This window comes from Gorilla gorilla, chromosome 9, assembly GCF_029281585.2.
Source record: "Gorilla gorilla gorilla isolate KB3781 chromosome 9, NHGRI_mGorGor1-v2.1_pri, whole genome shotgun sequence".
Classification (NCBI taxonomy): Eukaryota; Metazoa; Chordata; class Mammalia; order Primates; family Hominidae; genus Gorilla; species Gorilla gorilla.
Window position 1 is genome coordinate 75647553 of NC_073233.2, and position 13526 is coordinate 75661078.

Sequence of the window (13526 nt, forward strand, 5' to 3'; positions counted from 1 at the left end):
AAAAGTGTCTGTCATTTAGATGTAATCCAAGGAATCTAATTTTCTTTTGTTGCCTATGCTTTTGGTGTCATATCCCAGAGAACATTGCCCAATCTGATGTTATGAAAGCATGGCCAATGTTTTCTTTTAGGCGTATGATACTTTTAGCGCTTGGGGTGAGGTCTTTGATCCAGTTTGTGTTAATTTTTGCACCTGGTGTGACATAGGGTCCACCTTCATTCTTCTGCATGTGGAAATCAAGTTTCTCCGACACAATTTCTTGAAAAGGCTGCTTTTCCACCAATGAGCTTTCTTAGCACTCGTGTGAAAAATTGTTTGAACATATAGGTGAGAAGTTATTTCTGGGCTCCAAAACAAACAAACAACAACAGATAACAGATAAGGATACAGCATGGGCCGGGCACGGTCGCTCATGTCTGTAATCCCAGCACTTTGGGAGGCTGAGGCGGGCGGATCATCTGAGGTCAGGAGTTGAAGACCAGCCTGACCGACAGGGAGAAACTCCCGTCTCTACTAGGAATACAACATTAGCTGGGCGTGCTGGCGCATGCCTGTAATCCCAGCTACTCGGGAGGTGGAGGCAGGAGAATCGCTTGAACCCAGGAGGCAGAGGTTGCGGTGAGCCAAGATTGCACCATGACACTCCAGCCTGGGCAACAAGAGTGAAACTGCATCTCAAAACAAACAAACAAACAAAAAACCAGCATGATTTCAAGAGCAGAAAGAGAAGAGCTTAAAAACCAGCATAATGAGAAAGTTAGGAAGCTTCTTACCAAAGCATCTGGAAATATGCAAGCAATTCTTGTGAATTAAAATTTTCATACTGTACTATCAAACACTAGAACTCACTTATTCCATCTTTCTGTATTTTGGGACCCAATTATCCAGTTGTCTTCATTCCCTATCCCACCCCTTTTCTTCCTAGCGTCTGCTAACCACCTTTATACTTTCCACCTTCCTGAGATTCCTTTTGTGTGTAGGTGTGTGATGGAGTCTCTTTCTGTTGCCCAGGTTGGAGTACATAGGCACAATCCGGGCTCAGTGCAAGCTCCGCCTCCCGAGTTCAAGCGCTTCTTGGGCCTCAGCCCTCCGAGTAGCTGAGACTACAGGCACGCGTCACCACACTGGACTCATTGTGTTTTCCGTAGAGACGGGGTTTCACCATGTTGGCCAGGCGGGTCTCGAACTCCTGGACTCAAGTGATCTGTGCGACTGGGCCTCCCAGAGTGCTGGGATTACAGGCCTGAGCCACCACACCTGGCCAAGGTGTCCTTTTTTCTTCCTACATAGAAGTGAGGACATGAAATATTTGTCATTCTGTGCCTGGCTTCTTTCATTTAATGTACGGACCTGCAATCTCATCCATTTTGTCGGCAGCGGAGAGGAGTTTCTTCCTTTTTAGGCTGAATAATACTTCATTGGGTGTGTATACCACAGTCTCTTCATTGAAACAAATTTCTGAAGAGCAAATATTTTTAAAATGTCTCAGAATGTGAAACTTCAGGGATACTGTGCCCATTTATTCTTTTCTATTTCCCATCTTATGTATATGCAAGTGTATAACAAAGCAGCAATCAATGTGTGTATAAATCTATAACTTCAACAAATGTAAAATGTAAATGCTAAGTGGTGGCTGGGCACGGTCGCTCATGCCTGTAATCCCAGCACTTTGGGGGGCGGAAGCGGGTGGATCACCTGGGGTCGCAAGACCAGCCTGACCAAAATGGAGAAACACTATCTCTATTAACAATAATAATAAAAAAAAATTAGCCAGGCATGATAGCGCATGCCTGTAATCCCAGCTACTTGGAAGGCCGAGACAGGAGTATTGCTTGAATATGGGAGGCAGAGGTTGCAGTGAGCCGAGACCGTGCCATTGAACTCCAGCCTGGGCAACAAGAGTGAAACTCTGACTCAAACAAAAAGGAAAAGAAAGAAATAGAAAATGCGAAATGGTAAGAAAAAAACAGCATAATAAACATTTGTATGGTGTTGATGGACAATGCATTTAAAGATAATATTTGAAGAAATCATATTACAATTAATTTCTGTTCTTACTCATTGGAGCTTGATGCCCCTAAAAACTTCGTCATTGGAACCACCTCTGGTGCTTTAAAAGAAAAAAAAAAAAAAAAATCCACACGCTCACACAGGTGCAAGGAAATCAGAATCTCAGGTATTGAGACCCAGGCCTCATCATTTGTAAGTTCCCCAGGTGATTTGACTCAAAGCCAAGATTGAGGAACGGCGACATGGATCTCTACACAGAACCTGCCTAAATAGATTCTCTAGAAGCTGTTGATACAGAAATTCCACAAGAACTGCGGAAGAGGATATGAATTTGATGTACGGTATGTCCTCACTTAACATCTTTGAAAGTCTCTTGGAAACTTCACCTTGAAGCAAAATTATGTATAGTGAAACCACTTATTTTTCATCAACAGTATAACTACACAACTATGAACAACCAATGGTGTTGGAGGACCTCCTGTACATTGTTTCCATAAAGTCAGTTTTCAGGGAATTCCAAAATGAAGTGAGGACTTCATGTATGTAAAAGGATGGTTGTGATTCCACCTGGATGACAGGGTTATTGCTCAGAAACTAAAAGAGGCCGCCTAGGTATAGAGGATTCTGTCATGAGGTTTCTGCTAAACAAAGATCCCAGAATCCTCACCCATTCCAGTGAAAGGCATAACGAAGAAAGCAATATTCACAAAGGAAATGTGGAAAGGAATAAAAGCCATCAAGCCACAAAAATAATGTGACTAAGGGGCAGGATTTGCAGATGTAGGGATTTAATGTGATTGCCGTTTCTCACCCACACAAGAAAAAGGATGGAACAGATCATGAGATTCGACTGTTCTGCTGCTCAGCCTCCACAGGGCACTTTGTATGTCCCTGCTTCTCAGGCTGTAGATGAAAAGGTTCAGCATGCGGGTGACCACAGCATACATCACTGATGCCTCCACACCATTCCTGGGGGGTGGTGACACAGCTGAAGTCAGGTACACGCCAATGCCTGTTCCATAAAATCCACAAACAGCTGCTAGGTGAGAGCCACAGGTGGCGAAGACTTTATACTTCCCATCTGACGATGAAATCCTTAGAATGGAGGGGACGATTTTATAGTAAGACAAAAGGATCCCTGAAGTGGGAAGAAAACCAAACATAGTACTATCGAAATATATGAATATGCTATTGATGACGCTGTCAGAACAGGCAAGTTTGAGAAGTTGAGAGGGGTCACAGACAAAATTAGAGATTTCCACATTCTTGATGATGGTGAATTGTAACACAATCTAACTGTGCAGCTGGGAGTCCAACAGGCTAAGGAAAAAGGACACCAAAACGAAGAAGACACAGACGTGAGGATTTATGACGACTGGGTAATGCAGAGGGCGACAGATGGCTACAAAGCAGTCATAGGCCACCACAGTCAGGAGCATGCCTTCTATACATGCAAAAAAGACCAAGAAAGACATCTGTGTCAGGCAGCCCACATGAGAAATGACTCTGCTATGCGACTGCATGTCCACAATCATCTTGGGAACCGCGGCCGAGGTGAAACCAATGTCAGCCCAGCACAGGTTGGAGAGGAAGAAGTACATGGGGGTGTGGAGGGGGGAGTCAGAGCTGACAGCCAGGATGCTGAGCAGGTTCCTCAGCACCATGACCAGATACATGGACAGGGACAGGGACAGCAAAGCGAGGGTCCTCGCTTTGTTCTGGATCCTCTGAGAGTCCCAGGAGGAGGAATTCTCAGACATCTGTGAGATTCCGTGGCTCTGTGTGTCTTGGACTCCTTGAGAAGGAAAGAGGATTGGAAAAATAAAAGATAAAAACCAGCCCTTAATGCTGGATGCAAGCAATTCACAAGGAATGTCTTCACACTTGCGGACCATACACCGCCAGCAATGTTTCTCAGTTGTGACAATTCCAAAAATCTCAGAATTATTACGTGATTTACTTTTTTTGCTATACAACGCTTTCTGTACATACTACTTTAGAGAAAATCCACTGAAGAATATTAGAAGACCGAAACGTCATATATAACAAATCCATGATCTCAGTAAAATACGGCCTACTCTTTTCAGAAAAAATACAATGCAATGACTATGTCCTTCTCTCTTTAAGAAAAAGATCTCAGTCTAAGTGAAAGGAATTAAGAAGCCGTGAAATACACTCTACTTTATTCTGACACCGTGTTACAACTTCCATTGATGTAGAATATGTAAAAGGATGACACAAGAGCTAGGACCCCATTATCTGAAAACGACATCAAACCTTATAGTTCTCAATCGGAAGACCTTTTCACATGCCTGTTACTTTTCATATTTATTATCATCCTTCGGTTTTCTGACATCATTTCTTCATAAAAGTACATGCACACTCAAAGATGGGAGCTGCGTTTCCAAATGAATTGAATCTGTAACTCTTGGCCCAGCACCATGGCTCACACCTGTAATCCCAGCACTTTGGGTGGCCGAGGCTGATGGATCACCTGAGGTCAGGAGTTCCAGACCAGCCTGGCCAACATGGTGAAACCCCGTCTCCAGTGAAAATTAAAAAAAATTAGCCTGGCGTGGTGGCGGCTAACCCTAGCTACTCGGGAGGCTGAAGCAGGAGAATCCCTTGGAACCTGGAAGGCAGAGATTGGACACCCTGTGATAGGATTTTTGATACCCTAGGGAGATATTGCTCCTGACAGCAGAGTGGGCGTACACCCTGTGATATTATTTGTAATATCCTAGAAAGATATTGCTCCTAATATCACGGTGGCTCTTCACCCTGTGATCTTAATTGTAATATCCTACAGAGATATTACTCCTAATAATACAGTGGGTGTACACCCTGTGATATTATTCATAATATATTACAGAGATATGACTCCTGATATCACAGTGAGTGTTCACCATGTTTGTACACTCTGCGATCTTATTTGTAACAACTTAGAAAAATATTACAGCTAATATCAAAGTGGGTGTACACCCTGCGATGTTATTTGTTATCTACTAGGTAGATATTACTCCTAATATCACAGTGAGAGTACACCATGTGTGTACAGACTGTGAAATTATTCGTAATACCCTAGGAAGATATTACTCCTCGTATCACAGTGAGTGTACACCACCCCTGTTTGTAAACACCCTCTGTGATATTGTTCCAAATGGCCTGTGAAAGAGTAAACATGACTCCCATCATCACGGGCGGTGTTCAGCCCTGATGATATTGTTTTCTAACATCCAGGGAAGGAGAGTATGCTATTACTCCCAATATCGCAGGGGTTGTACACCCTTTTGTGTTTTTGTGCCCAATATCCAGGAAAATAGAGGATGATATTACTCCCAATGTCGAAGTAATTGTACAGCACCCCTGTGATATTCTTCCTAATATCCCGAAAGGAAAAGAATGATATTACTCCCAACAGCGTAGCAAACGTATACTTGCGCTGTGGTATCTTTCCCAGTATCCAGGTTGGGAGAGGATCATATTACTTCCAATGTCGCAGGGTGTCTACCGCCCCTCTGTGATCTCGTTGCTAACATCCAGGTTTGGGGAGGATGACATTACTCCCAATATCGCAGGGGGAGTTCACCCCCCCATGACCTTGTTAGTCATTTCCTGGGTGGAGAGGATGATCTTACTCCCAATATCGCAGGGGGTGTACACACCCCTGTGAAAATCTTCCTATATTCAGAGGGCGAGAGGATGATATTACTCCCGGTACCGCAGGGGGTTTCCACAGCCCTTGATACTCTTCCTAATATCCACAGGGAGACAGGATGATATGACTCCCAATATCGCATGGGGTGTACCCAACCCTGTGATATTGTTCCTAACATCCAGAGCGAAAGAGGATGATATGACTCTCAATATCGCAGAGGGTGCACACCCCTCCTTTCCTATTGTTCTGAATACCCTGGGAAGGAGAGGATAAGGTTATGTTGAATATCGCAGGGAATGTACACCCTCCCCCTCTGATACCCTTCCTAATGTCCAGGGGAAGAGAGGAAAATTTCACTCCCAATATCACAGAGCAGTACATCCCCCCCCGTGATGTTGTTCCCAATATGCAAGGGGGGAGAGGATGATACTACTCTCAATATCGCAGGGCTGTTCACATCCCCAGTGACATTTTTTCCTAATATCTAGGGGAGAGACAATTATATGACAGCAAAGGTCGCAGGGTCTGTACATCCCTTCCTGATATTGTTCCTAATATCCAGCGGGGAAGAGGATGATATCAAATATGAAAGGGGGTGTATATCCCTCACCCCTACGATATTGTTCTTAATAATCGTGAGGGGAGATGACGATATTACTCCAAATATCGCAGGGGTTGTTCACAACCCCCTGTGATATTGTTTCTGATATGCGGGGGGGAGAAAATCATGTTACTTCCAATATTGCAGGTGGTGTAAACCCCACCTGAAATATGGCACCGAATATCCAAAGAGGGAGAGGATGGTATTCATACCAATATCGAAGTGTGTGTACACGCCCCTTGTGATATGGTTTTTAATATCCAGTGGGCGGGAGGATGATATTAGTCCCAACTTCTCAGAGGGTGTACACTACCCCTGTGATATTGTCCCTAACTTCCAGAGGGGAGAGGTTGATATCACTCCCAATATCTCAGAAGTTGTACATCCCCCGTGATATTGTTCATCATATCCAGGGAGGAACAGGATGACATTCCATTGAATTTCGCTACAGGCCTACGCGCACAGTGTGATATTGTTCCTAATATCCAAGAAAGGAGAGGATGATATTACTCCCAATAAAGCAGTGGGTGTACATCACTCCTGTGTTATTGCCTCTAATACCCGGGGCATGGGGAGGGGGGGAGAGGATAACATTCCCTAAAAATTAGCAGGTGGTTTGATGCCCCTTGTGGTGTTGTTTTACATATCCAGCGGGGAAGACAATATGACTATTTTTGATAGTCCGATTCATCCGCTCCACCTTTCTGGAACTCTGAGGCCGGGAGGCGGCATGCAGTTTCCATGTGATCCCCAATACCTTTGCCATCTTCTGTACCAAGGCAGCCAAAAACGCAGGCCTGTTGTCTGAGCCGATCCGTAAGGGTGGTCGAAATCTAGGAATCAGATCACGAAGAAGCACAGGGGTTACTTCGCGAGCTTTCTCAGTTCGTGTTGGATAGGCCTCCACCCACCCAGAGTAGGTACGCCCAAGAACTAGTACATATTTGTTACCTCCACGCTTTGGCATCTCTGTGAAGTCCACCTGGAGACCTTCAAAGAGGGCTGCTCCATAAGCTCGTATGCTGGGCGGAACGGCTGGACCTAGCCTCGCATCATGCTGTCGGCAGGTAACACACCGCTGCCTCACCATTTTGGCAAGGGCTGACAAAGGTGAGATGTAGAAATACCGGCCTAACAACTTTTCCAGTGACTCCTGACCTCTATGGGTGGTATCTTGCACAGCCAGTACAACTGCAGCTCCTAGCAGCTGTGGAGCAGCTACTCTCCCATCTGGTAACCGAATCCATCCTTCCTCCATCACTTGTCCTTCCCTCTACCTGAAGAAAGTCCTTTTCTTCTTTAGAAGAAGCAGGTCCAAGATCAGGTGCTTGAGGGAGCACTGATGCCCAGAAGGGGACAGATGCTGCTTTTCAAGCCTCTGAGTCAGCGCGGGAATTCCCCAAACCCAGCAAGGTGGAAGCTCGCTGGTGTCCCCTGCAATGCATAACTGCCACCTTGTGGGGTTTCCATACTGCTTCTAATCATTGCAAGATTTCCTGTTGATATTTTCTGTCTTTTCCCTCAGAGTTCAATAGGCCCTTTTCTTTCTATCACACTCCATGCACTTGAAGGGTTAAAAAGACACACCGAGAATCAGTGTAAATGTTGACAGTCTCACCCTCACTGAGTTCTAAGGCCCCAATGAAAGCAATGAGTTCAGCTTTCTGGGCTGAAGTGGCCTGGGGCAACGATCTGGCTTCAACAACAGTGTCCAGGGTTATCACTGCATACCCTGCACCTCTCTCTCCTTGGGGGTTGAAGAAGCTGCTCCCATCCACGTATAGTTCTCAGTCTACTGATGCCCAAGCCTGGTCCCAGAGGTCAGGTCTGCTAGAGTCAATTGAGTCCAACACTTCTACACAATCAGGCTCGACAGGGCTCTCTGATACCGGGAGCAAGGTGGTGGGGTGTAGGCTGTTGCAAACTTCAATGGTTATATGGGAATTTTCGCAGAGCAGTTTGGTACTTGGTGAGTCTGGCATTCGTTAGCCAATGATGTTCTTTAGTATTCATTAAAGTCACCACAGCACGGGAGGCCTTTATGTTCAGGTTTTGCCCAAGAGTCAGCTTATTTGCTTCTTGTACTCGCAGGGCGGTTGCTGCCAAGGCCCTCCAACAGGGGGGCCATCCTTTAGAGACCCCATCTAGTTGTTGAGAGAGGTAGGCCACCAGCCTCGGCCAGTTTGGGTTCAAGTCCAGCTGCCATCTTTTCTCTCTCTGATGCATACAATGGAAAAGGCTTTGTCAGATCGGGTAGCCCCAGGGCTGTCGCTGCCAGAAGTTTTTCCTTTAACTCATGAAAGACTTGCTGTTGTTGGGATCCGCATTCCAAAGGTTCCCGGTCCCCGCCCCCTTGGTGACCTCATACAAAGGCTTGGCTAATACTGCAAAGTTTGGGATCCACAGTCTACAAAATCCCACAGCTCCTAAGAATTCTCTCACCTGCCTTCTGCTCTTAGGCTCCGCTAGATTGCAAATGACCTGCTTTCTTTCTGATCCTGGGCTGCGTTCCGACCCCTGTCGGATAGTCAATCCCAAGTAACGTACCTGCTGTCAGCAGATCTGAGCTTTCTACTTGGACACCTTCTACCCACAGTCCTCCAGGTGCCGGTGTAGGGCATCTGTTCCCTTGGCACACCCGAGTGCCCTGGGGTGTCCCAGCAGAAGGTCATCAACCTACTGGAGCAACACACAGCCTAGGTCTCTGCTGGGAAACTTCTGGAGGTCTCCAGCCCACGCCTCCCCGAAGACGGTGGGGTAGTTCTTGAACCCTTGGGGAAGCCCGGTCCAAGTGTACTGAGTAGAGACACCTGACTCCGGATCTGCCCACTGAAAGGCAAACAGCTTCTGCCTCTCAGGGGCTAATCTGATAGGAAAGAAAGCGTCTTTCAGGTCCAAGCAGGTGAACCAGCTGTCCTCAGCTGGCGGAAACCCCAACAATGTGGACGGGTTAGGTACTGTTGGATGTAAAGTCAGTGTAGCTTGATGAAGCAAGCGCAAATCCTGTACCGGCCAGTAGTCCTCGGTCCGTGGCTTGGGAACAGGCAGGAGGGGAGTGTTCCATGGAGACTGACAAGGAACAATAATTCCAAAAGTTCTTAGGTGCTTGAGATGGACCTGGATACATTGAAGGGCTTCTCTGGGGACCGGCTCCTGATTTTTGCCTCACTGGCTGGGCCCCAGTATTAACTGGCAAATCCCAGAGGGTTGTCTTCTGCCGTACTCTTGGCCACCGCTTAGCCAGAGCTGGTCTTCTCTCTTGGCCCAGCTCAGTTCAGAAAAGTCTCCATTCCTCCTCTCGGGGGACCATAAGGGTCATAGTGACTCCCGTTCCGGGTAACTTTAGCAGCGAAGAGTCGTGCTCTGTCAAAGAGATAGTGGCTCTCAGCTTGCTGAGCAAGTCCCTTCCCAAAAAGGTCAAGGGACAGACAGGCATGTACCAAAACTGGTGAATGACTTTATGTCCTCCTACAGTACAAGTCCGAGGCAAGCAGAAACTTGCTTTGCTGAAACCCCCGTGGCTCCGATGACGTCAATAGTCTTTTTGGTGAAGGGGGCGACCGGGGCAGTTACTAGCGAATGTTCAGCACCGCTATCTACAAGAAAGTCAATGTCTCCACCCCCGACTGTCATTCTGACCAGAGGCTCAATGGGGACACTTGAGTCCGGTCTCCCTCAGTCCAAGAACACTTCTGCCAGGTTGAACAGGGCCCCTTCCTCCTTCTCCAGGGCCTCCTTCTCTGAGTCACCTTGTTTTCTTTTGAGCTCAGGGCATTTGTTCTTCCACTGTCTTATTTCTTTACAATCAGCACACTGGTTATGCTGCAAACTCTCACAGCCAAGCTGAGTTTCTTTCCCAGGGCCCCCCTTCCCTTGCCTCTTTGGGGGGCCCCTCTGATTGCTGCAGCTAACAAACAGGTCGGTGTTTCGCCGGGCCTGACCTCCATTCTCTTTGCCGTTTTCCTTACGGCTTACTGCATCCCTGTTTACAGACACCTGGCTAGCTATTTCTAGTAATTGGGATGGATTCATCCCTGCAAGCCCAGCCTGTTTCTGCAGTTTTCTTCTCATTTCTTCTGCGCTTTGACGGACTAAAGCCATGGGAATCATGCGCTGATTTTCAGGACTATCGGGATCAAAGGGAGTATACATACGATAGGCCTCCCACAATTCTCTCTCGTACAATTGTGCTGGACTTTCTTCTTTTCCCTGAATGACCTCAGAGAACTTGTTAACGTTTGTGGCCTTCTGAGCTCCCCTCATTAATCCTTCCAAGAGAGCTTCCCTGTCTCGGTTTAGCCTTTGCATCTCCTCTCTTTAATGTGGGTCCAACTGGGGGTCAGTTCCTGGCAACTGGGTCCTTCCATACTCTTGGGGGTTTTGATAATCAGCTGGTGCTGTTCCTCTAGCCACTTAGTTGCTGCTTGGAGGACTACTCAGCCTTTCTTCGCTGTTAAAAAGGAACATGAGCAACTGGTGCCAATCAGCCCAGGTGGGGTTGTGGGTCCGGATAACAGCTTGGAGCAAATCAATTAGGGCTTGTGGCTTTTCGGTATAGGGCTGTGTATTGTTTTTCCAGTTGAGAAGGTCAACGCAGGTGAAGGGCTGGTACCCAAAAACACGCCTTTCCACCACGTGACCATTCTCATCTATCCCAGTATACCGCTGTACTCTCAGGGGCATTTGTGTCCTTGTTTAGGGTCATAAATGAGCTGCCGAGGGAGGGGTGCAATGGCGCAATGCGACTTACCGCAATTAATAATCTCAATTATTAATTGACACTAATAATTATCAATATTAATAACCCATAATATAATTTTTAAAATCAATGCCGATAATAATGGTAATTAATATTAAATAGTTATACTAATGATAACTATACATGATTAATATTAATGATTAATGATGCCTGATATTAATAAATGATATTGATCTTATTCATTAGAAAACAGTAATATTAGCTCCTAATAATACATATTAATATTAATAATCTGAAAACTTTTTATTAGCAATTATTTCTTAATATTAATATTAATATTGGTCATTCATATTCATGTTAATAATAAATGAGGAATAATTCCTACTAATATTACACCCTAATACCTCAGTGGGTGTACACCCACCTGCGATATTCCTCCTAATGTCCAGGGAGGGAGAGAGCATCATATTAAGTTCAATATCGCAGTAGGTGTACACACAGCTGGTGATATTGATCCGAATATAATCTCCAGGGGGTGGAGTATGACATTACTCCCAATATAGCACTGGGTGTGCATCCACCTGGTGATTTTGCTCCTAATATTCACGGAAGAAGACAATGCTATTACTCCCAACATGGCAGGAAGTGTACACCCCCGTGTGAGATGGCCCTTAAAAATATTCCAAGGTGGAGGGGGTGACATGACTACATATATGGCAGAAAGTGGACACCCCCAAGGATATAGTTCTCATGATCCCGGAGGGAAGAGTATAATATTACTTTCAATATCACAGAAGGTGGACACGCCCCCAAAGATATTGTTTCTAATTGCAAAGTGGGAGAGGAGGACATGACACCCGATATCCCAGGGAGTAGAAACACCCCTGTGATACTGTTCCTAATATTCAGGGAGGAAGAAGATGATATGACTCCCAAAATAGATGGGTGTACAATTTCTGTACACCCAGGGTGTACATAGGTCTGTGAAACAGTTCATAATCTGCAGAGGGGGTGATGATATTACTCACAACAAGATAAACAGGCTGTGAGTCCACCGCGGATCCTAAGAGCCAGGGGGGCAAGAGGGGCTGGCTGTTTACTCCCCGCATCGCGGGGGGCGCCTCGCCCCCCTGCGAGGGGGGTCCTAAGGGCCAGGGGGGCAAGAGGGGCTGGATCTTTACTCCCCGCATCGCGGGGGGCGCCTCGCCCGCCTGCGATGGGGGTCCTAAGGGCCGGGGGGCAAGAGGGGCTGGCTCTTTACTCCCCGCATCGCGGGGTGCGAGGCGCCCCCTTGCGATGCGAATCGTAATATCCCGGGGCGAGAGGCTGGTGATATTTCTCCCTGCATCGCGATATCACCCTCTCCCCTCTGCTATGTGGCTCGTAATATCCAGGGGGGGAGAGGAGGGTGATATTACTCCCCGCATCCCGGGGGACACCCTCGCCCCCCTGCGATGTGGCTCGTAATATCCAGCGGGTGGAGAGGGTGTAATATTATTCCCTTTCTCCTAGTGTGTTTTCTCTACTGCCACTCTTGGTTAACACCCTGGGACATTATTTTCGATATTCAAGGAAGGCGTCACTGTTTAAGTCCCCGGGGGTATACACCCTTTGATATTATTCGTGATATTGCACGGAAATGTGAATCCTGATATCAGAAGTCTCTACAAACTCTGATGTTATTCGCAATACCCTAGCTGGACGTTAATAATAATGTCACTATGTTTGTACATCTTGTGCTATTATTCTTAATCTCCTAAATGCAGGTTGATTTTATTGTCTCACGGAGTATTTTCCCTTTGGTATGATTCGGAATGTGCTGGAGGGATGTCACTCCTTTTGTCACAGGGTTTGTACACCTTGTCAAATTACTCGTGTTACCCTTATAAGATGCCACTCCTCATATCACCGAGGGTGGACTCTCTGCCATATTATCCTCATATTCTAGGGAAATGTTACTTTTAATGCCACAGATGTTGCACACCTTGTGAAATTTTTCTTTATGGTTTTGTGGGATGTGACTCCTAACGTCACACGGGGTGTACACACAGTGATATTATGTGTAATCTTCTATAGAAATATTACTCCTAAATCACAGGTCCTGTACACACTTTCATATTCTTCGTCATATTCTAGGAAAACGTGACTACTAACGTCACAGAGCATGTAGACCCTGTCATAAAATTCGTAATATCCCAGCGGGAGTTCACTACTAATTTCACAATGCGTGTACACCCTTTGATATTGTTCGTATTATCCTAAAGAGATGTGACTACTGATGTCCCAATGCTTGTACATTCTCTGATATTATTTGTTATATCCTTGGGTGATGTGACTTCTAATGTCACACGGCGTGTACTCCCTGTGTTCTATTTCATAATATCCTAGGGCAATTGTACTGTTAATGACACAGGGGGTGTACACATTGTGATATTATTCATGATATTCTAGAAGGATGTTACTCCTAATGTCACAGGGGTGTACACCCTGTGATAGTATTCATAATTTCCCAGGGGTCTATACTCCTAACGTCACAGAAGATAACTGCCTGTGACATT

The 13526-nt window shown here is 46.0% G+C and overlaps 1 pseudogene; it reads right to left on the reverse strand.

Moving 5' to 3' along the window:
- Nucleotides 1-2768: 2768 nt before the first annotated feature.
- Nucleotides 2769-3877, reverse strand: LOC115936290 (olfactory receptor 7E24-like; annotated as a pseudogene).
- Nucleotides 3878-13526: the final 9649 nt, after the last annotated feature.